The sequence below is a fragment of the Myodes glareolus genome, chromosome 9 (genome assembly GCF_982192425.1).
Source record: "Myodes glareolus chromosome 9, mMyoGla1.1, whole genome shotgun sequence".
NCBI lineage: Eukaryota > Metazoa > Chordata > Mammalia > Rodentia > Cricetidae > Myodes > Myodes glareolus.
Genome location: NC_142034.1, coordinates 5,956,845 through 5,981,690, shown reverse-complemented (window position 1 = coordinate 5,981,690; position 24,846 = coordinate 5,956,845). Strand labels below are relative to the sequence as shown.

General features: G+C 48.5%; 1 protein-coding gene across 2 annotated transcripts in view; it reads right to left on the bottom strand.

Annotated features, from left to right (window-relative positions):
- Ube2o (ubiquitin conjugating enzyme E2 O) overlaps nucleotides 1-24,846 on the bottom strand; it is a 43,298-nt gene that overhangs the window by 12,847 nt on the left and 5,605 nt on the right. The window lies entirely within an intron of this gene.

Below are 24,846 nucleotides of genomic sequence, written 5' to 3'. Positions count from 1 at the left end.
AAGGCTGTGAGGGTATGTGGAGAGACCAGCGCCCCTTTTTAACTGTAAAGATATTTTGTGCTGCCCCACCCTGCCTCAACTGCCCCTCTTAGCTTAAATGTTATAAAACCAACTAGGGACCTAAGTCATAAAAACCAGAAGCTGTATCTGGAAAATTCAAGAGGCAGAGGGTCCTTGAGAAAAGCTTCAAGCTGAATCTTTAGGTCATGTTCCTAGTGGCCTTTCTGAGGTCCAGGGACTGCCAGAGAGAAGGGGAGGCCTACACATGTACAGGCATTCACTGGCATGACCTCATACAGGGCACACGAAATGGAGACCCCCCCCCAGCCTAAGGCTGAAGCAGAGACCCTGTACCAGGAGGGATCCTATAGGAGGGTGACTCCCCCGTGCCTCTCGGCTCAGTGTGGCTCTCCACCTGGAAGCTGTCCTCAGCTCTTCTGATCCAGCCATTACTCTGCAGGCACTCGAGCAGAATGGAGGGAGACAATGAGGAAGGAACGGGGGTTATCATGTACTACTACTCTCTTGGCCTTGCATCGCCCTCTGTGACTTCCCTCCCCAAACGCGCCTGTATTCTGCAGCAGCACCACACTGTTCCACCCAATGCTCGTCCCCTCCTTCCTTTTCCCAGCATAGGCTGTTTCTTAAAGCCCTCAAAGTTCCCATTACGTGAGGATCTGCTGTGCTCTGAGAGCTTCCTCTGCTCTACACTATAGGTCCAGGCTGCTTTCTGGACACCCCTGAGGACAACTCCGTGAAGTACACATTACCACTCCCACCCCCACCGTCATCAACATTTTTACAGGTAAGCAGACAGGAAAAGCTACTCGTTCAAGGTCACAGCTCAGAGAAGCTGGATCCCGGAGCAGAGATTTCCCCTCCCATTCTGAAAGGTCATGTACTGAAGTCACAGGTGCCAGACATCACCAGGATTGACACCAGATTGCACTGTGCTGCACGGCACCTGCTTAAGTTGAAAAGGAGATTCTACCACAAAACTAGAGCTGTAAAATAAAAACTCAAGTTCCTGCCACCTCCAAGGAGTGCCCTGAGTGTTGCCATCACGACAATGTCACCAGAACCAGAGTTGAGAGGGTACCTATCGATTTTAACTGTCATAGCCTCTAAAATGCTCAGCAACTCAGAGCTGGCCAGCTAATGTTTAGCATTTCCTGGAAAGCTTTGGTGAACAGACATTTTGGAACAGCAGGAGAGAAGTGGGAGGAGTCAGGGATGGTGTGAAATAAATATGGGTTACTCTGGGTACACGTAATGGAGCAGGGCAAGGGGCAGCAGTCTCATTGCCTCCTCTGAAAACGACTCAGGGCCACGCTGTGGAGGATGCCAGGCCGGCTTTAAGGTGTCCACTGTCCAGACAACACTGATGCTGTCCAAGCATCTGCGTCCAGCCTCTGCTCTAACTGGCAGCGAGGGAAGCGGAGCAGACACAGGTCAGGTCATATTCAAAATCCAACATGGGGGTTTCCAGGGGTCACTCTGAGATGACATCTGCCACAGACCTGGGTAAGACAGTGAGCTTCCCAGAGATAAAAGCAGTCTTATAGGTGCTGGGCAGTGACTAGAGGCTGAAAGTCCATCCTGAGCAAGACAGAAGTCCCTGTGGGCCCTAAGCCAAGGTAACATACTGAGACCATCTGCTGACTGGCAAGGAAAGAACTGGGTCTGTGATTTTCAACTGGGAGCAACTCTGTCTTCTCCCCCAGGGACATTTGGGAATGGCTGGTAATATTCCAGGCTGTCACACATGGCAGAGGCATTAAGGCCAAGGTTTGCTGTGCATCTTACAATGCAAAGGACAGCTCCTACCACAAGAATGACTGGCCAGAGAATCAGCAGTACCCAAGCTCAGGACACCAGAAACAAGGTGGGGCAAAGATCATCTCTACTACATCAACCTCATCCCCCCCCAACCCCTCCCCACCCTGCCTTGAAGTCAGTGTCTCATTGAGGAGTTTTGGCCAGCCTGGAATTGACCAGACTGACCTCAAATGCAGAGGGCTATTTGCCTCTGCCTTTCATGCTGAGATTAACACTATGTGGAACCCCCCCCCCTTTTTAAAGTGACATAAAAACTATATATCTGGCCAGTGGTGGCACACGCCTTTAATCCCAGCACCTGGGAGGCAGAGGTGAGCAGATCTCTGAGTTCAAGGTCAGTCTGGTCTACAAGGACAAGTTCCAGGACAGCCAGGACTGCTGTACAGGGAAACCCTGTCTTGAAACAACAACAACAACAACAACAACAAAAAACCCAAAACTCAACACAACTATACTCGGCGAGGAGACGGCTCAGTGGGGAAAGTGCCTGCTGTGTCAGACTCTCAGCCCCACACAGAAGTCAGGTGCAGCAGGGTCTGTGACCCAACCTGGGGAGGGGTCAAGAACAGAGAGAAGTGGACCCTCAGACTCCTTGGTCAGTCAGTCTAGACAGAGCAAATGCTCCAGATTCAGTGAAACAACACACGGGGGCGCTGATGAGCTGGCTTGGGCTCGGGCACTTGTCACCCTGACAACTGGAGACCACCCCCATATTCCACACGGTACAGGAGACCCAGTCCTTGAAAGGTGTCTCCCGACTGTCACAGAAGTGCCATGGTACATTTGCTCCCCACGCACAAATACACGAACATGGCTAAACAAACACAAATAAATAAATAAGGAAGAGGATCAATTATAATGGCACTTGCCACCAAGTCTGACACCCTGATTGGAAGCCAGATGGTAGCCGAGAACTGACTCCCACAGGTGTCCTCTGACCTCTACACATCCATCATTATACAAGCACCCATACAGACTAAATATAATTGAAAGCTATAAAATTTTATTTATTGGTTTTTCAAGACAGGGTTTCTCTGTAGCTTTGGAGACTGTTTTGGAACTCACTCTGTAGACCAGGTTGGCCTTGAAGGCACAGAGATCCTACTGCCTCTGCCTCCCGAGTGCTGGGATTAAAGGTGTGCATCACCATCACCCAGATTTTAATATTTATGTGTATCTGTGTTTCTGTGCATACATGTGTGCCCATGGAGACCAGAAGAGGATGTTCAATCACTTGGAACTGGAATTATAGGCAGTTTTGAGTTGCCTGACATGGGTACTAAAAACCATATTCAGCTTCTCTGGAAAAAGCCATCACTCTTAAGGGCTGAGCCATTTCTGCAGCCGATTTTACCTAAAAAACAAAAATAAAAATTCGTAGGGCTCCCCAGTACCACATGGCAGATCACAACCATAATTCCAGTTCCAGGGGATCCAACAGCTCTGGCTTCCTGGGCAGGGCACTACACACAAGTGGTGTGCATGTAGGCAAAGCAAACATAAAAAACAATAACAAATAAACAAGACAGAATGACAAAGGAGGACCTGACACTGACCTCCAGCTCCACAGGCACAGGCAGGGACAAGTGAGCCCCCCTCCCCGCCACACACACAAGGGCACAAACGGTGAGGGAAGGCAGAGGCCAGCAGTCCCAGGGAGAAGGCACTGCTGTAGAGTGTGCAGCTCTGTCCTCCCCGATCTGGGCCCATCTGCTGTAGAGGCCATTCCTCGAACTGCCTCCCTGGGCTGCACTTCTGCACATGAGCTGTCCTGCTCCCAGTCTAGAAGCTCATCCACAAAACTGATCTTGGTCGACCAAGACTAAAATACTCCAAGAGTAAGAGGCTGAAAACAGAAGAAAGCTAAAGAAAGACAGCTCAACTAACGGGGATCCTCAAACAAGGCGGAGCTGTCTGAAGGCCACAGGAAGGGTTATTTAAAACTTTTAATTTTAATTATGTGCATATGAGTACATCTGTGCGTGGGCATGTGCACATGAGCCCTGGAGCTATAGTTATAGGCAGTCCTAAGCCATCTGACATCAACGCTGGGAACCAAACCTGGACCCTCTGCAAGAGCCATCTCTCCAGCCCCGATGTATGTCTCAGGAAGAGGAGGCACCAGCCACACTACTGTCACTGTCACAATGAGGAAGTGACTGCGCCTCAGGTCTCAGATGTCCCAGATTTCCTGGGGGCAGGAAGGCCCAGCACCAGTCAGGTCTTACACAGGATAAACAGTATCCCTGGGGAGTGGAGAGACAGCGACAGTTTACAGCAGACCCTGTTCTGGATTTGTGTTCAAAGAGAGAGGTTCCCCACCCCTGAATGAACTAGGCCACACAGAGATTGAAGTTATTTACCTGGCCAAAACTCCAACCAGATCCCTGAAGGGAACACTATATCAGACCAGCACTGCTACTTGCCAAGGAGGTGAGTAGGTTACCTACCTACCTACCCTCCAAACAGCCTGAGCTGGGTCCATGTCCAAGGCACACAGATGAAGAGAAATCAGGACCAAGATGTATGTAATCTAAAGGTAGAATACCTGGCCAGCATGCTCCCTTCCTAGCAATCTGCCTCCAAAGTGGAGTAAGACAGTGGTCAACGGAGGGTGTAGAGGGGGCCTTGCTCTGACGACTGTAGGTCCTGGTGAAGGTGCCTCTGGTTTTGTTATCCCTGAAGGACCTCCTGTTTTTGCCTGTCTGCAGCCCCACTCCACAGTACCCTGCCCTGCCTCACTGGAGGGGCTAGTCCAGTCTAGCCCTCATCTAACTATATGACCTGGAAAGTTCCTCATGCCAGACTGAAGAGTTCATTCTCTGTGAACATTTTGAAAGTGTTGAAAATCCTAGAACAGTAGACTCTGTGTTCTACCTCTAGTGGGAGGTAGGATTAACAGTAGTAGGTCATGGCCAGCATAGGAAAAAAGAGAAAGTATCTGGGTGCATTACATACATGCAGAAAGGACAGGTGCTCGCTTGAGAAAGTATTTTCAGTTGTATGCAATGAAGACACACATGTCCTTTATCACAAAATATACTGGTTATTAGGAGTCACTGTCAAAAGTTTGGGAAACTTAAGAACTCTGAGAATCCTCACTCCACCTAAGTCTCAGCCCAGTAGAGGGAAAGATATCCCCCCCACCAGCAACAAAACTCTCACAAGCACAAGGATGTTCAAACTTAAGACACCCCACACACACCAGAAACTTATAGTTCTGACATTCCTTGAAACATTCCTCCATCAGCTACAGTAGTGAATGCAAGCAGAACAGGGCTTCCTGTTGATGGAGCCGGGCCCCTCTTCCAGTGTCTTCCCAGCTACACGCTAGAATGGGTGTTTGACTGGTCAGGGATTTCTGCTTGTGCCAGAGTAAGGACTTTCTCAGAGCAGTTGACCACCATGTGGCTCAGCCGGCAGGAACTCAGCAATAAGCCAGCCCCTCATGTCCAGATGGAAGACTTAACTTTCAAAACACACTTGGCCAGAGGGCCTCAAGGGTTTGGGGGAGTGGAAGAAGGAAAGTAAAGAAAGGCAGGACAAGTGTGGTAGTATATGCCTTTAATCCCAGCACTTGGGAGGCAGACACAGGCGGATCTCTTTGGGTTTGAGGTCAGTCTAGTCTATAGAGCAAGTTCCAGGACAAGCTCCAAAGCTACAGAGAAACCCTATTTAAAAAAGGAAAAAGAAAAGAAAAGACACAAGAAAAGAAAAGAAAAGAACTTATGGGGACTGGAGAGATGACTCAGAGGTTAAGAGCACTGGCTGCTCTTCCAGAGGTCCTGAGTTCAGTTCCCAGCAACCACAAGGTGGCTCACAACCATCTGTAATGAGATCTGATGCCCTCTTCTGACCTGTATGCAAAACAAACAAACAAAGAAATAAATCTTTTTTAAAAAATTAAGTTGGGGGCGAGGGTATGCTGCTATAGAGAGACGGTGTCTAAAATCAAAATCAAAATGGAAAATAAAGAGGGGGAATTGCTAACAGAAATAGCTAAAAGGACTGTATCCCTTGCATCTACGTAAAGGGCCAGGTTGAGTCCAGTGAGCCGACTCTGAGTGGAAGAACCCACTTCCCAGGATCCACAACATCACTGGATTCACAAACACCCACACTTGCTATTTCCAGGACAACGAAAAGAAATCACCATAGGCCTGTCAGCATAAAGACAGCAACTGGTCTGCAGACACCAGAACTAACCAAGATGGCTTCTGAGGGGTGACATCACTGCTTGGGTGAATCACTGAGCCCAAAGACTTCAGATACCCTTTCCACCTCCATTTCTTCCAGGCCATGGCAGCAAGCAAAAGGACAGGAAGCAGAGCAAAAGACCCCACCGGAAAGCGCTCAGAGCACAAGGGAGCAAGATCTGTTCCTCAAGTACAGTGAGACAAGACCACAGCTACTCACAAGGGGCCAAATGCAAAGGGGAAAGTGGGGCTCTAAGCGGGGCGGGGGGGCACACAAGAGCCAGGTTTTACTGAGGACACAGCACTGCCATTCCCAAGTGGGTGCCAAGGCACCTCCTGGGAACCAGAAGACTCCCTGGGGACAGGGCAGCACAAGCTAGACGCACTCTTCCAGCTGCGGCTCCAGAGTTCATGGTCCATGAAGTCTACGGGGACCCGGAGTGCCACCTGCCGAGCACCTCTTGCCGTGGCCATGCTTCTACTCTTAGCACGAGTGATCTATAGAACCCAAAGCAAGCTGGCTGAAAGGACAAGCCTCGGGAAGCGTGGCCCTCAGGAACTAGAGCACAAGGCAGTCTCCTGAAGAGGTAATAGCTCAGCCAGAGAAGCCAAATGCATGTGAAGTAACATTACAAACCAAAGGACGGAATGAGATACAGACATTAACACAGTTGTAGCGTGGCTTCAGTGCATTATTACATTGGAAGGATTTAGGTATCAGGGGAGACTCTTGAGGAAACACCATAATAAATTGTGTAGTATTATTAATAATCTCCTAGTGTATGTGGTAATCTCTACCCACCCCTATGAGCTGGGGCACTCCCAGCCCAGTGATGGGTTTACAGCTGGAGGCTGAATTAGAGCACATCAGAACGCACCCATAGCTGATGTGAGCCCGTCCTCAGAGGTTACTGCTAACATACCTCAGCAATGCTACAAAGGGCTCTTGGCTACACTCAAGCCCCAGGACAGGAGACAGGTGATATCTCAGGTCCAGCAGAGGTAACTGGAGGGAAGAGGATCAAGTTGGGCTTTACAGCTGGGCGCCTTGGGGAAAGGTCTGACCCTACTCAAGACAGGAGATGCAGGGTTGGGCTGAGTTAATGCTGCAGGAAGCCTCACACCCAGGATTACAGGTCAGGTTAGGAACAAGTAAAGTACAGACAAGAACACCAAGACCAAAGCCAAGGATGATGTTTCCTATACAATCACACATGAAACTTCCTTCCCCTGCGAGTGCACAACCTTTAGGGGACTCTCATGAGCTCACCATAACCCAACAGAGGACATGATGAGCCTCATGAGCTCACCATAACCTGACAGAGGACATAGGTCCTGAGGGCTAAGATACTGCATCTTACACTCAGCAACCACAAGATGGCAGACGGCTGGCCATGTGTTGCTGAGCAGCTTTTGAAGGGCAACTGGAGGAAACCAACAAAGGTCCCCTTAAAATTAGGGGGGCTGTGTAATGTCACAGCAGGGTCATGGAGCAGTAAAGATAGTCAATGGGCTCTCAGGAGGAAGAGGTTGTTTATTTAGGGTGCTGCTGATCCCCAGGGAGTGATTTAAAAATAGAGCTCTGGGGCTAGGATATGGCTCGGTGGTTAAGAGCACAGGCTGCTCTTCCAGAGGACCAGGGTGAAGTTCCGAGCACCCACATGGTTACCGATAGCAGTCTATAACTGAGTCCCACTGATCCAACACCCTCTTCTGGCTGCCCCAGATACTAGACACACATGATGCAGACACACATTCAGGCAAGTCACCCACTACATTAAAAAGAAAAAAAAAGAAACCAGGTATAGTGGCACATGCCTTTAATCCTAGCACTTGGGAGGCAGAGACAGAGTTTGAGGTCAGCCTTGAGGACATATACAAAGTTCCCAGTCAGCTAAGGTACACAGTGAGACTGTCTCAGAAAGAAAGGAAGGAAGGAAGGAAGGGAGGGAGGGAGGGAGGGAGGGAGGGGGGAGGGAGGGAGGGAGGAAGGGATAGTAAAAATATTAATTGAAAAAATAGCATTTTGATTTTTCACTGGATGAATATGTAATTGCTTTGTTTTTCCCAGAGGCCTAGGAACTGAACCCAGGCCTCAGAGGTGCCATACAAACTGGAAATACATTCCTTTTCTTTGGTTTCTTTTTTCTTTCAGATGTCAGCCCAGGTTAACCTTGAACTCATAATCTTCCTGTCTCAAGCTCCTGAATCACAGGTAAGCATATCACATTCCACTGGGACATTTAATAGATTGGCCTGTAGATCAAAGTGTGAAAACATGGTGGCTTAAAACAATTAACATTGTCACTGCTCAGAATTCTCTGGCAGCCTTTTCCATGGTTCAATCCTGGGGACAGAACGTGGGTACCAAGTCCTCAAAAGGATGCGGTCCCAGCTTTGAGACTCTGCTCAGGTGGACCAGACTCCAAGTTGGGCCAGGACTGCAGGGATGGAAAATGCTGCAAAAGACAGAGATGGAGGAAAGAACTGGACCTGGCTAACTGTTGCCATGGAAGCAAAGATCAGAGTCTGCCAGCATGCAGAGGACAGTGGGAGAGCAGATTCCTGCAAGTGCAGTTTTGGAGGTAGAGTCCTGGTCATGAGTAAGCTATGGTGGGAAGCTGCTAGCCCCAATCTCTGGGACAGCCCTGGGATCTTCTTGGGGGCGTTCCTCCTGCTTTGTTCCCCACTGGTATAATGTGACCTTAAGGCAGTGTCGACACCATCCCTCCTGAGCAATGAGTCTCACCTCACTCAGTCAGGGCAGTGGCTTCCTGTGGTCCCGTTCCCCAAAGACGCCAACCGACAGCTAATCAATAAATAGCTCCTCTACAAAGTGCATTATCCTGCCTCACCAGGCAGACTTGCCCAAGAAAGGATTCACTCAGCACTGCTATTTTTAAAAATGCAAATATAGTAGGAAGAGACAGTAAAAATAATCCATAAGAGACTCAAACTAAGGCTGTGGGGGCATGGGGGTGGGGGAAGAGGCAGGTTCCATTGAAGAGTTCGAGGTGCTGACCATCCTATGACAGTCTCGCTTCTGTTCCCCAGAGAGAACAGGCAGGACTCATGACCCACCAGAGCAGCTGTATGACAGTGCTGCTGCTCACACCCCTGAGGCCGGCCAGCTGGGGCTCTTTCCCACAGGGAAGCAAGCACTTGGGAAAGCATGGAAAGCCAAAACTGAGGTATAGAGACAACCCCAGCAAGCTCTAAAGTAAGACACACCACTATATACGGGCTATTTATAGTACAATTCATAGCGGTCAATGCCTTGGCTGCCTCTTCCCTACATAGGCTAGCTCCAGGGTTTGGGAGCATGTGGTGTGTGTGTGTGTGTGTGTGTGTGTGTGTGTGTAATGAGCCTGGAAACTGAAGGCGACCAGGAGGAGCACCAGACTATGTCTGCAATAGCCCTGTACGCAAAGACTACAAATCCCTAGCACAGAGGCAGAGAACTGAGGGCATCTCAGGGGCCTCTTGTGTCTGTCTTTTAAGGGTGGGTGGTGGCCCTGCTTGCAGATCTGTTTGCTAATGCTAAGCCCAAGCCACAGATTCCCTCTCTTGCTTTCCCACAAGCCTACCCTACCCAAGCCATCTCTGTGAACTCCCAGGAAGGCAGATAACATGTAGAAGCCCAACTTACACCAAGGCTCATGAACAGTGTATGTGCAGGAGGCACCTATCTTTACCCTGGGGTCTCCTCCCCTAAGGGCTGGACTGGACACACACAGCTACCCAATAAGGAAGTCTAGACTCCTGCTGATTGGCTTTCTCTCTTTTACTATGCTACTCACTTGTTCACAGACTGTTCATTCTTTCAATCAACTACTGGTTGTCTAAGGGGTCAAAAAGCCCTGTCCTGGAACATCTGAGACTAGCCGGGTGGTGGTGGCACAGGTCTTTAATCCAGCACTCGGGAGGCAGGTGTACCTCTGTGAGTTTGGGGCCAGCCTGGTCTATAACAGCTAGTTCCAGGACAGATTTCAAAACTACAGAGAAACCCTGTCTCGAAAAAGCAAAAACAAAAAACAAAAAAACCCAACAAAGCAAAACAAAAACCACGTGAGACTAGAATGGACTAGTGTAGGGTGGGGAGCAGTCACAGTCCACACGCCCCACACGGCTACACTCATCTTGGCCTCAGATGCTACCTCACTGGAAGGGCTTCTCTGACAGCCCTGTCTGGAACCACTCTCCACGGGATCCCTGCCCCTTGCTTTTCTTCTCTTGACGGCACTTTACAGCCTCTGATCCCGTGTCTGTCTGTCCATCCAAGTGTGAATCCCATCTGGGTAGGCACTATTCCCCACGGCATCCTTAAGCAAGTTCCCAGCACAGGAAGATAAAGCCAAGGGGCTGCTCGTGCCACACTGCAGGGAAGAGAGGACAGTTCCCAGTGTTGCCGAGAGACCCAGTGTCACAGAAAGGGAACACTCACATTCAACACACAACACAAGGGTCCCACAGGGTGATATGTGCAGAAGTCTCACCGGTGGGACTGGAGACCGTAGGAAAGAGGGATGGGGTCATGCTCCTTGGAGGACTAGGGCCAAAGAAAAGGAGAAAAAGGAGGTAGGCAAGAAAATGCAGGCAGAGGAAAGGTGTGGGCCTGGAGAGATGACCCATTGGTTAAGGTTAAAACAATGCACTATTACAAAGGACATGAGTTTAATAAAAAACACAGAGTGGCTCACAATCGCCTGTAATTCCAGCTTTAGGATCCAACGCCCTCTTCAGGATTCTCTGGGCGCACACACACAGAAAAACACATATGCACATAATTAAGAATGAGATAATCCTTTTTTTAAAAAGTGATCAGGAAGGAAGTTGCACAGGAAAGCTGGGACAGATGAGGGTAGCTCGTGGAGGTGGTCTACACAGGTCTACACAATGTCTACAAAGAACCCGTGCACAGGAGGAAGCTGACATCCATGCCAGTGGGCCTCAGTCAGAAACTGCTCCCTTGGGAAAGACCAAGCCCAGAGCAGCACCTCTCCTGTCATGCAGAGGCCACAGTGGCTTTACACTAGAACCTCAAAGATGGGTGAGCTAACAGGTCCCTAAAAGCTACCTTTTTGATATACGGCTCCCTCTCAGGTAGCCCAGCACTGCTGGGGTGGGAGGCAATCCATAATGGCTGGCCACAGCAGGCACATGAACCTTTGCTCAACACCTGTGGCCAAATATCCTGGCCAAATTGGTTGTCTTCTGTATTAGTTACTTTTCCATTGCCGGGACAAAACCTTATGACTAAGGCAACTTTAAAAGTGTTTAATCCAGCCCCCAGTTTCCGAGGGTTACAGTCCCTGAGGGCAGAACTAAGGCGTGTCCGAAGGAGCAGCTGAGAGCTAACATCCTGATCCACAAGCAGAAGGCAAAGAGAGAAAACACACTGGGAATAAGATGAGTCCTTTGAAATCTCAAAGCCTGCCCAATGACACATCTCCAAAAAGGCCAGCTAGCAGCCAAGACACACCGGAGAAACTCGGCCTCTCACCCATAGCACACAGGCAAGATCCTCTCTTCCACGACCGGCAAGCGAGAGCACTGCAGTTCCCCAAGTGCTACTGCCTGTCAGACAACAAACAGTCCATCCTGCTGCACAGAGAGGATCACACACCAAACCTCAGGTCACAAGGCCACACCCACGATCCTTCCCTTTCAAGAAAGCACTGGGCCTGGTACACTAGAGCTGGAACGACAGGACACTGGAAAGCTTGTACACTGTCTAAGAAGAGCCAGAGACGGTGTGCAGCTCGAGACTTAGAACTAGCATGCTGTTGCCAGGAAGATTTGGGACTTAATGCTTTCAGTTGCTAAGGGTCTCAAATCTTTAGCAGTGTATATAAATAGGAACAGGGTTCCTGCCAAAACGATGGAAGACACCTGCACACAAGTGGTCAAATTCGAAGGACGAATAGGATCCCAGGTTCAAGGCCTAGCAAGTTGGCCAATAACCCACTTCAAAAACAAACAGAAGTGCTGGAGAGATGGCTCAGAGGTTAAGATCACTGACTGCTCTTTCAGAGGTCCTGAGTTCAATTCCCAGCAACCACACGATGGCTCACAACCATGTGTAATGAGATCTGGTGCCCTCTTCTGGCAAACGGGTATACACGGAGGCAGAATGTTGCATACATAATAAATAAAATCTTTAAAAAAAACAAAAACAAAAAAAATAGAAGAGGGAGTTGGAGAGATGGCTCAGTGGTTAAGAGTACAGGCTGATCTTCCAGAGGTCTCGAGTTCAATTCCCAGCACCTATATGGTGTCTCACTACCATCTGTAACCCCAGTTCCAAGGAATTCAAAGTATATATATAAGACATACATGCAGGCAAATACTCATACATAAAATAATTTAAAAAGCCAAAAACAGTTTGGAGGTAGTGGTACCTACTCAGCACTGAGGAGGCAGAGGCAGGCGGATCTTTGTGAGTTTGAGGCCAGCATGATCTACAGAGTAAATTCCAGGACAGCCAAAGTTACACAAAAAAATTTTGTCTCAAAAAACAAAAACAAGCACAAAATAATTTATTTAAACAGTCACATGTCCAACAAGGATACACAAATGGCCAGTCTATCACAGATGTGGGCTGTGGATAAAGTTCTTCAGTTCAAGCCTGGCAGCCTGAGCTTGATGCTCAGAACCCAAGTAAATAAAGGCAGAGAGAGGAAAACCAACAGAACAAGTCTGACGGGCAAAATGCCAAAGGCAGGGCTGAAAGAAGTTCAGGGGTATTGATAGAAATACTTGGGCCCTTAAGCCTTTTGGGGGGGTGGGTGGGGTTCAAGACAAGGTTTCTCTGTGTTGCTTTGGAGCCTGTCCTGAAACTAGCTCTTGTACCTACCCTAGGCTGGCCTCAAATTCAGGATCCACCTGCCTCTGCCTCCCAAGTGTTAGAATTAAAGGCATGTGCCACCAATGTCCGGCTCCTTAAGCGTTAAAAAACAAAACAAACAAAAAACCAAACACAAACACACAAAACTGTTCTAATTCAAACAGCCCTGACTCCCCCACCCTATCTGTGGCACCACAGGCTACTGAGAAAACTCCACCCCAAAAGGGATCCCAGGACTCCCTAAACAGCAGAGCCAGCTCTAAACCGGATCCATCTCAGCAGTCTGGCAAAAAGGCCACATTACAGAAAAGAAAGGAAAGAAGCAACATGCCTGAACAGCTCTGAAGGACAGAATCCACAAAGCAGAGAGGAACCAAGAACCACTGAAAAGAACTGTCTGAGCTGGTCCCAGGGTTATCCAGACTGTGACATATCTGATCACAGAGTCCATCTCTAGTGAATGGAAACACGGAAACAAGACAAACACGCTCTTCTGGCTTTTTGGAACACTGCCATTTGCATGTGTCTATTCAGATACAGAAACATTCGGATTTCAAGTTAGCCTTATGATGTACTCTGCACATTTCAAAAGACTGGAGGAGAGAGTTTGATGGTTTCAGGTATGGCTAGTGGTGGAGCACTTGACTAGCATGCGAAGGCTCTGGGACTGTAAACTAGCAGCAGTGCCCCCACCCAAACTACTGCAATTGTATTAAGTGGCTTGAAACCACAGTAGGGAGAGGTAAACAAAGTTAACTGTCCCGTAAGGTCAGGTTATCTGCTCAGTACCTCAGAGGTAAGCTTATCTAATCCTCATTCCCAGGTTATTTATTTGAGACTCAGTAATCACAGCTCTGCACATGCTCTACCTGGCTCGCTACACTCCTGATCTAGTCATATGCACGGGAGCTGGATTGTCTCCTAAGCTCAAGATTCTACAGACCAGTCTATCCCCGAGAAGGGCAGCCCCAGCACCGGGGTGCAGGAGACAGTTAACCCTCTAGGTCTGGCATGCCACCCCAAATCCTCACCATCATGCTAGGCAACAGGCATTTTGAGATGCACTGTAAACAGACACTACCTGCTGAGAAGACAGCTAAAATGAACCAAAGGCTTTTAAATGTACCCAGTAATTAAATGGGGGAACTTATCCTAAGCAAATTAAGACAAAGAAGTAAAAAATTATAATTTGGGGCTGGAGAGATGGCTCAGTGGTTTAAGAGCACTGGTTGCTCTTCCAAAGTACCTGGCTGGGTTCAATTCTCAGTACCCACATGGCAGCTCACAACTGTCTGTAACTCCAGTGCCAGGAGCTCTGACGCCGTCATATAAACATACATGCAGGCAAAAGCCCCAGTGTACACTAAATAAATCTTTAAGGAAAAGGTATAATGTGAGAACGTAATAAAGTTGCCCCCTTCTTTAAACTGTAAGACCGTCAGAACAGGCCCGGGGAGACAGACCAGAGAGTCGGTCCCTCTCTCTAGGGGCACTGCATGCATCAGCAGAACCATCAGATGCTTTTCTAGGACTGGGAGGGCGGCTCCCTACCAGACAAGCACGAGAACTGGAGCTCACATTCCACCGCTCACTAGATCAACCTAACTCAATCAGTCAGAGACCTGTCTGAACATAAGGTAGAAAATGATTTGAAGACAAGATGACCTTCGATTCTACATGGACATGCTCCTGGTCTCATACATACATGCACACACACATATAAACATTACTTTTTTTGAAACAGAAAGGCTTTCTGACACGCATACCCTTTGTTATGAACCTCCATCTCAGGAGCACTATGGAAAAAGAGCGCAGTCACTTCATTTTCTAACCTGTGCCAAGTGCTGGGTTTGCACGCTTGAGAAACACTGACCCACTGCACCCCACTAGAGCAAAGGTCCTGCACACTGCAACAGCCATTCAGAAGGGAACTTGAGCAGGAATGCCACAAATGCTACTAAAGAAACAAGGGAGGAAACAAAGATACTTCAGAACGTGTAGACATGCTGGCCTACAGCAGGAGCACAGGTGAAGGGAATCCCTGCAAGGGGTCAAGGTCGGACCCTGATGGGGGCTACATCATCCAGTGGGGGTAAACTGCACTAAAGCAAAACCGTCAGTGCAGGTGGCCATGCACTCTAGAATATTCATCAACAGTGAGGAGGCTAAGTGGTTTCCAGGTTCCCATGACTGGAACAGAAGCAGAAGGTGCTGCAAACTCGGCCCCTCTCAGCACGTGCTAATAGGTCCTTTAGAACTTATCCCTTTGTGCAGCTTTGCTAAGTGCTAGGGAGTGAGAAGACTGCAGTTAGCATGACAGATTTTTTTCTAAACAGAAATATGCATACACTTATAAAAGATTAAAATAAACATTCACTGAAATATAAAACAGCAGTTATCTAAGTGACTACATTATAGAAGACTCCAATCTATGGGGGTTCTTGGATTTTGGGGGGAGTACAGATTGGGCATTCTTATCCCAAAACTTTGAAACGCTCTAAAATCTGAAACACAAATATTATCCCCAAAGGCTTGGATTTAAGAGTGGAGAGGTGGCTGCTCTCCCAGAAGCCATGGTTTAATTCCAAGCATGGATGTAAGCGTACAGCCTTCCACAGCTCCAGCCCAGAGGGTCTGACATTCTCTTCTGATATCTGCACACTCCACACACATGGTACACAGACAAGCATGGATGTAAGCTCACAGCCTTCTACAACTCCAGCCCAGAGGGTCTGACATTCTCTTCTGATATCTGCACACTCCACACACATGGTACACAGACAAGTATGCACATGGCAGTTCACAAGCCTCTATACAATTCTAGCCCAGAGGATCTGACGTTTTCCTCTGATATCTGCAGGCACCAGGCATACACATGGTACATAGACATACAAGCAAAACACTCATCAACATAAAATAAATATTTTAAAAATTGAAAATATAAACATATATAAAATTATGCTGGCATCGTGGTGCACATTTTTAATTACAGGACTTGAGAGGCAAAGGCAGGGGGATTTCTTTGAGTTTGAGGTCAGCCTGGTCTACTACATAAAAAGTTCCAAGCCAGCGGGCTACATAGAGAAACCTTGTCTCAAAAACAAAAACTAAAAGGTGGGGAAAAGAGATAAAGAAAAACACCCAGGGGCTGGAGAGATGGCTCGGCGGTTAAGAGCATTGCCCGCTCTTCCAAAGGTCCTGAGTTCAATTCCCAGCAACCACATGGTGGCTCACAACCATCTGTAATGAGGTCTGGTGCCCACTGTAGGCATGCACGTAGACAGAATATTGTACTCATAATAGATAAATAAATATTTTTTAAAAGAAAAAGAAAAAACAAAAAAGAAAAAAAGAAAAACACCCAATGTTGACCTCTAGCCTCCCCATACACGCAGCACACCCAAGTACACACACATGCATATACACACCACACACCATGCGTACACATATACATAAATAAGCGCGCGCGCGCACGCACACACACACCCAGCAGAGAATCTCCCCACATTGGTGTTCCGTGCACACTACTCTCCTGAAGGAACATGCACAGCAGAGGCCTGTTCCCTGTTGCTCTTCCAGAACCTCACAGTAGGTAACCATATGTTTACAGTGAACACTTGGGGGGATACCCAGAGACCAGAAGAGGGAATCAAATCCCCTTGGAGCTGGAGTCACAGGCTAAAACCTACTTGTTACAAAACCTTTGAGAGGTTTAGGGAGTTTGATTGATGGAGATCAGGTCCTGGCAGGATGTTAAGGCTGAGATGGCCAGTGCCGTCTGTATGACTCTGGGAAGGCACACAACGCTGTGCTTACTTTGATATTTTACCATAATTAAAACAGAAGAAAATGGTACCTCATCTCTCCCGTGATCTTCTGAAACCCTGGCATAACTATGACCACTGTTCTGCTCTGTTCCTGCTCTGGTCGGCTGTGTGCCAGGCAGACCTTCCAATGGCTCTCCCTCTCCGCCCACTGCTCACTCTCATTCGAAGCTTAACACTGAGGTTCTCACTGGGGAGTTAGGCCTAAGGTTAAAGAGCATCAGTAAAGCTGACCTTGGAAAGCCTTTCCAGTCTATCCTAAGTCAACACAGGCTCTCTTCTCTGGATTCTGATGAAGGTGCTAGTTCACGGTTGGGGTCATTTTGTTCTAAAATCCAGCATATTCAACACTCCATTCCTGGCGCGCACGCAAAGTCATGCCCGTGAAATGCCCTAAGAGAGCTCATCTGCACTGCAGAAGTTTCCTGTCTGCACACTCTCCAGCTGGCTACTAATTCACAGTGAGCCACTGTCAGGTCATCTACTCCTCCTCTGCCGTGGTTGTCACCCAGAGACCTGCATGCCACAGAGCAAGCATGCTGCAAAGTCTTCTAAGGGAGAGTTATTGGGTAGCTTGAGGACACTGCCCAGATGTAACCTGACTTCTTCCAGGTTAGACTCACGACACTGACTCAGACTTGTCCTCATTTGTAAATGGTTCATTTTGGCTCAGGAAAGGAGGCTTAAGGAAGTAAACATGATAGAGCAAGCTTTAATCCCAGCACTCGAGGCAGAAGCAGGCTGATCTCTGAGTTCAAGGCCAACCTGGTCTACAGAGCTAGTTTCAGGACAGGCTCCAAAGCTACACAGATAGACCCTGTCTCACAGAGAAACACTGTTTCAAAAAACCAAAATCAGAAAGTGAACAAGGAACTGGAGAGATGACTCTTTGGTTTAGAGGACTTCTGCTTTTCAAGAGGGCCCTGGTTTGATTCCTGTCCATAACTCCAGGTTCAGGGGATCTAATCTCTCAGAGTACCAGGGAAACAGGTGGTGCACAGACATGCATGCAACCAAAACACAGACATAAAAAATAATTAAAAGAACCAGCATCTCTTAGCAGCACACTCTCCTTCTATTCTACCTGTAGCTCAGTTCTCTAAACACAGCCCCAGTGTCTGTGAGATACTTTTAGAAAGTCGGAGACCAAGACTTCTAACTAACATGTCGGGTGGCGATGGCGCACACCTTTAATCCCAGCACCCAGGAGGCAGAGGCAGGCAGATCTCTGAGTTCAAGGCCAGCCTGGACTACAGAGCGAGTTCCAGGACAGGCACAGATAAACAGAGAAACAGTGTCTCAAAAAACAAAGCAAAACAAAACAAAACACCCCCCTAAAAAGAAAAGACGTTTTTATTTTCTCACTCCCACTTCCTACAGATCTACATGACCTACATGTGATGGTATCATTGCTTTTATGGCTGATAGGGTGTGTGCCTGATACCCTTGTGTTTTAAATTTATTTTAATGTCTTTTATGATAAAGCATCAAGAGATACAACTCATATAATAAAATTTCATTGAGGTCCACACTAATTTTCAGGTTGGAGGAATCTGATGTCTAAATTTTGTTGTTTTTCTGAGACAGGGTCTGGCTCAGGCTGGCCTCAAACTCTCTATCCTCCTGCCTCAGTCTCTCAGGTACTGGGGTCATAGGCATGTGCCCTAAGTTTGGAACAACTGAAACGAACCATTTCTTCAGCTCCCTACATGTGTTCCTGTTCCAGTTTCCCTTCCCCTGCTGTTCCCTGTTCTCCTCTTTCAAGGGCTAATGTTATCTCCATGACATTCTTCCTGCCCCAAGTTCCCACACCACTGAATGTGAACTGCGCCTTCTTCACATGGGCTCGGCTCCTGCGGCCTGAGTGCAGGTGTGCACTCCCTCCCCAAGCAAACCAGTGATAGGCAGTGAGAAGGTAAAGTTTTACTGGCACTCTGCCTGCCGGGTACACTTTCACTTGGTGCCCCCAAGAGGTTATGTGCAGAACTGAGCAGTGGCGATGGAGACAGTGAAGCCCATAAGCCTAAAACACTTATCACAGCCCCTTCCAGAAGAAGTTTGCTGGTCCCTGGTCTAGAGGGTGGAGACTGTCTTCTCCCACAGCCACCTGGCCTAGAGCAAGAGTCAGTCAGCGTCAACTCTGCACTTCAGATCCTGACTCTGCCTTGGGCTAGCTAAATGACCTTGGGCACGTTAAAAACACTCTGGGTTTCTCATCTCTAAAATGGGGCACCAGTCACTTTGGGGGAGTGAGGCAGCACATAGAAGGCTTACTGTCCCCCGTCAGCAGCTTACTGACTCGGGCTGTATATAAGAGCAAGTCCAGTAAAACGATTCACTATCATCTCCTCTTGCATCACACTCAGACCTTATATCTTCACTCTAAAAGAGCAAGCGTTGTGTACTAATAACACCAGGAGCAGCAATAGCAGAGGGAGGAAGATGCAGTTGTCATTGGGTCTACTGAGTCATCAGCCAGTCTCTGGTGACCACCTTTTGATAATTTCTGGTTTATTAACATAAACATACTCTCTGTTTGTTTTGGTCTGTCTGTCTGTCTCTCTATCTCTCTGGGAAAAAAATACTCAAAGTGAACTGCATACTGGGTAGAGGGTTTAAAAAGTGAAGCACTGGCTAGTCGGTGGTGGTGCACTCCCTTAATCCAGCACTCGGGAGGCAGAGCCAAGCAGATCTCTGTGAGTTCGAGGCCAGCCTGGTCTATAGAGTGAGTTCCAGGACAGGCTCTAAAGCTACAGAGAAACCCTGTCTTGAAAAACCAAAACAAATAAACAAAACAAAAAGTGAACCTCGGAACCCACAGGGCTTTGAAGGACCCACACGCCACCAGTGTGAGTCACAGGGCAGGCCCTGCTAACAGGAGCATCACTGGAGTTGGTTAGACTGACTGAGCAATTGGCACGAAGGAGAGGCCCCTGTGTGGGCAGGTGCATCTGTGCAGAGCTAGCCTAAGCAGTGTTCACGCATGCTCCCCTCACTCCCTCCACCACCGCCACCCTGAGAACTGTGGTGGTCCTACCCATTTTTAACAGTTTCCAACTTCTCCCAAGCAGCAGGCTGCCATAATCACTACAACTGCAAGCTATGCTCTTAAACTCCTCCCCCAGAGTGTGCGCGGCAACACACAAGGCCGGAGCTGTCCATAAAGTAGTCACACTGATCAAGGAGGAAACACACATGCTTGACCCAAGTTACTAAGACACAGAAATTCCAGGTGTGTGTGAGTCATTATGAGTAGTGCTGCTGAGAGGCCCAGAAGGTGACTGGGACCAGTGACAAACAGGTGGCCTTCCCCTGGATGTGATATCCTCAGTTCTCACCAAGCCTGTTCTGGAAAGCTCTGTGGCCAGGAATGGCCATTTTGATAGGACACAGCTAAAGCTAGCTCTGTCTTAGCCCTCTACACGTGTACTCTGCCTGCAAGCCTTGTGATGGAAGCTGCCAGAATAGTAAACTGCAATATGGCATCTTATGACTAATCTGCTCCTAGTATTAGGATACTCAACGTGGGTTGGTCCTGGAGTAATTCTTCAGTGCTTTCAAAGGAGCCCCGCTTGGGCAACAAATGACATGATCAATGTGCTAACCAAGAATAGAGAAGGGCTGCATGAGCCCACAGCTCCAGAAACATGAGACATCTGAAGACAGGGGAGAGGGGGTATCTACAGAGATAGCTCAGCAACAGAGTGCTCAGTTTGTACAAGGCACCAGGTTCAAGACCCAGCACCACCCAAAAAAAAAAAAAAAAAAAAAAGAGAGAGAGAGAGAGAGAGAGAGAATAAATGACAAATACTGGAAGACTCCTTCATGATTAAGTTGGAAGGAGTAAACGCTGGTCCTCGTGTTTCCCCAGAATCCACATCTGTAGCTCTTTGCTATCCTTGTTTCATAAGAAGGAATGCCAGTGAGCCCCGGGCATTAGAGGCACTTGTGAACTGAGGGAAAGCTGTCAGACTGGCTGTGGACAACTGGGAAGGCAGGACAGGCGCCTCAGACAGGGACAGGCTGGCCTGGGAGTGTACGTAGTCACCTGCAGGTCACCCTGAAGGTGTCTGGGCTGGAGGAGAGCCTGGAGACAGGGAGAGGCGGAGTTCCTTTCCTAGCCCAGGAACTGTGGGGAAGAACTGAGGGAGCAGACCTGTAGGACCAACTGCTCCAGAAACTGACAAAGGACTAGGGCGATTCGAGAGTCAGTTCAAGGCCAGCATCAGAGTCACAAGAGGACAGTGAGAGGACCCAACTAGCAAGCACGAGGCTGTGGGTTCAATTACAAGTAAACAAGGAGTAGGGAATAAAAAAACGCAAACAGAAAACAAAGGACAGCTCAACGTGACATAGAGACACTGACAGCAAAGGGGAAAGAACTGGGATTGAGGGGGACGTTTTATTGGTGGCAACGTTCTGAGCGCCAAAAATTGTGAGCCTGAGCACTGACAGTGCACTGCCACCGTATCTGTGCCTAACTCAGGAGTGGCTCCCAAGGAAACATTTTCACACACACAGATGAAGCCAGATGGCAGAGTAACAACAGCTGCTGACTCACGGTGGCTGGCGATTAGTAATCAGTGGTCTAGTCTTTCAGCTCTTCTGGATGTCTGAAATGTTTTCATATTAAAAAGTTAGGGGGTGGTGTTTTTAATCCCTCAGACTCGGGGGAGGGGAGGAGAGGGCAGTCACATCACAAACTTAACACTCACAAAGTCTGAGGTGCTAGATAGCTTGACAGGGCTTTTCAGCAAGAAGCTAGGAAGGTGATGCCCACGTGGCATTCATCCAGAGGCAGGTACCAGATGCATTCAAAACCCAGGAAGAAAGAGATGTTGAGGAAGGCCTTGGAGGAAGAAAAGTCAGATACAATGAGAGCACACAGAAGGCTCCAAGGGCAAGGTCAGGGGCTGTGTGTGGACAGTTCAACAGGCCTAAAGGAGGATAATGATGAAAACAGCAAATGTGACCAGGAATTCCCTAGTCACTTGTGGTCTCTGGGGAGCCATCACATCCAGTGTGATAGGCCAGATGGAAGGCCAAGATGAAAGGTCTCGAGAGATGGGAGAGACAACCAATTCCACCAGCAAAAATTAAGGACTGGGATGCCCCAGAAGCAGGAAGAGCTTTCCTTCCCTGGCTAGAAGATGATGTCATCAACCTTCAGTGCCCTTAAAGTCCCTTAAGTCATTAAGCAGAGGCAGACAAATATGAGATGTTTCTAGCACCACACATGCCAAGCCTGATCCTCTAGGAGAGATACATAGTTGTAGGCCTGTAAAGGCCCCACCTGGCCTTCAGGGGCCAGCAGCGCACCAGGGGAGAAAGCCATCAAGGCCGCTTCAGCAAGCCTGCGCTCCGCAGCGGCGGCTCTCACAAAAGGCTCAGAAATGAGACAGGCAGAAAGTCTGCCAGAACCTAGGCTCCTGCTGCAGTATGCAAATGAAGGACGCTCTCTTTAAGGGAGCCTGCAGGAAATCTCTGTCAGTACTAGCTGTGTTTTCATCTTTCTGGGGTGTTGGGTAGCGCTGACTGACTGGCTCTCCCCCAACTCCCAAGAATGACTCAGTATCTTAATTTTTTTTTAAGCCTCTAAATTGCCATAGTCAGACTTTCCCAGATGTGGCCACTCTATCAGGCTGAACCAAAGATGACACAGCAAGTGTCTCAGCCCTGACCCAGCCGTGGAACAGCAAGTGCTGCTGCTGCAGTCTTTCCAAACAGGCAAAAGGGAAAAAAAAGCTTCAGTCATATATATAACCCACCAGATTTAACCCCTAAACGGTAGCCATTCCATATTTACTGCTGACATTTGCCTACTGTGTGTGAGAGGCCAGACGGAAGGCCAAAGGTAGAAGGAGGTCCACTAAATCATAGAAATTTGCTTTGAATTATCCTCCCCTGGAAGAATACAGCACACATTTGTCTAGGACTCTGGGCAATCTGGCCACACATGACCAAGGCGTCATTCAACACAGTCCCACAGCTGAAGGGCAAAACCCTAGAATAGACAGCAATTCAGGTAAATCAATTTTACTCCCAGCTACTAAAAAATTCCAGAAAGCCCTTGGCTCTTCCCTGTCTAGAGTCACACATCAGATGGTTCCTAACAGACCCGTGGAGTAGACTGAGATGTCAGATACAGGGGGTCATAACGGGGTGTTCCTATTCAGAGGCTCCAGGGCTGCAGTGCTGAAGTCTTGTCCCTGCACCCAGCAGGAGGCAGAGCCTGTGGAAGGCCTAGTGAGCAAGCACAGTGACCATCGTCTGGAAGGCTCTCTAACCCTTTCTAAGTGCTGCTTCCCCCACCTTAGAGTGTCAAGCTCAGTTAGAGGTCCCACCTCACCCCAAGCCAGGCTAGGCACAGGCAGGGACTCTCAAAGTTTCTATAGACCAAAACAGGAGTTCAGATCCTACTGTCCTGGGAGAAGCCACAGCAATTGCCCTGACTCCCACTATGGGGACCAGCAGGGACAGCTGACACCAATCATGTGCCCATGCCATTCAGTTACACATGATAACTGCACTCCTTTTAAAAATGTGGGCCCCAAATAGGTTCTAGAGGATTCCATGAAACCCAGCGCTGTGTAAAAGAGTAAAAGACAGTTCTTGATTAAACAGGAAAATGAAAAAGATAAAAGCAGGGTTTAGGGTCAGGCAGTGGTGGCACATGCCTTTATTCCCGGCAGTGGGGAGGCAGAGGCAAGCGGATCTCTGAGTTCAAGGCTGGCCTTGTCTATGGAGGGAGTTCCAGGACAGCCAGGGCTACACTGTCTTGAACCCCTACTCCCAACCCAGCCCCACAAAAAAGGCAAGGACATCAGTGAAGCAGGGAACACAAAAACACCTTCCATGCTCTAAGGCAGAACACAGGACAGAAGGAAGGCAAGGAACTGATACGGACCTCTGCCTCTCCAAGGAATCCTTCCTGCCCTGATTCCTGAGTCAGCAATCCCAGAAGTAGGGTGACGGTGGCAGCAGGCCAGGTTGGAGTCCCATTGTTGATGGTTCAGGGGATAAGGAGGTGTCTACTGCTGAGTGTCCCCCCATTTGCTCTAGGGGGTGCAAGGTGGCACTCAGTGATGGACTGAGTTGGGCCAGTGCTGTATTCATTTAACACTCTAGGGAACTCAAGGGCTCCCCTGAAATACAGAGTATTTTTGTGGCTCTGAGGATGACTGAGAGATGAGAGGAGCCATGCGCTCACAGCGGCATATGGGTTATGCCCCCCATAACCTGTTTTGTTCACTTGAGGCCCCTTCCTATCCCATTAAGGCTTTCCATATTCAGCAACTGGAGGGCTGTATCAACCCCAGTTTATGGTTTCTGTATGTACACAGGGTGGACGAATCCTGAACCTTTATAGTCTTAGGTAAGCACAATGCCATTTCCTTCAGCCTGTTTTCAGTGTCATGCTGGCTGATGCTGCCTGTTCCTCACTTCTCTCCTCTGAGCCACGAGTCAGCCAACAGCCTCTCATTCTGACAGCGCTGTGAGCACTGTGTAAAGCACCAAGCGCCTGGTGCACAACAGGGCAGTTCTGAGCTGTGATCCTTCTAATCCTTGGGTTTATCCTTATCACCTATCTTCTGGGAACTTCCAAAAAGATCTTCCAGTCAAGTTGGAGCGCACCTTTAAACCACAGCATTTGGGAGGCAGAGTCAGTGGATCACAGTAAGTTGGAGCCCAGGCCGGTCTACATACTTACACACTAAATTCCAGCCTACATAGTGAGACTATGCCTCAAAAATTTCTACTCTGCTCTTGACAACAATGACGATGACGCTGTCCTCCAGATTTGAGGAACCATTCAGTCAGCTGTGTACCCACAGACCTGTTCTGGCTGCTCCTAGAAGTAGGCAGGCACCACTTTACTTGTGCATTACTTGCGTTACTAGGTTTCTCTCCCCGCCCCCCTTTGGTTTTCCACAACAAGGCTTCTCTATGTATCCGTGGCACTAACTCTGCAGACCAGGCTGGCCTCAAACTTAGAGATCTGCCTGCCTCTGCCTCCCAAGGGCTGGGATTAAATGCATGTGCCACCACCTGCCCAGCTAAATTTCTTCTAAAGTCACAAAGTAGAGATTTCATGAGCACTGAAGGAAGGGGCTCCTGAAGTCACATACCACAGTCACTC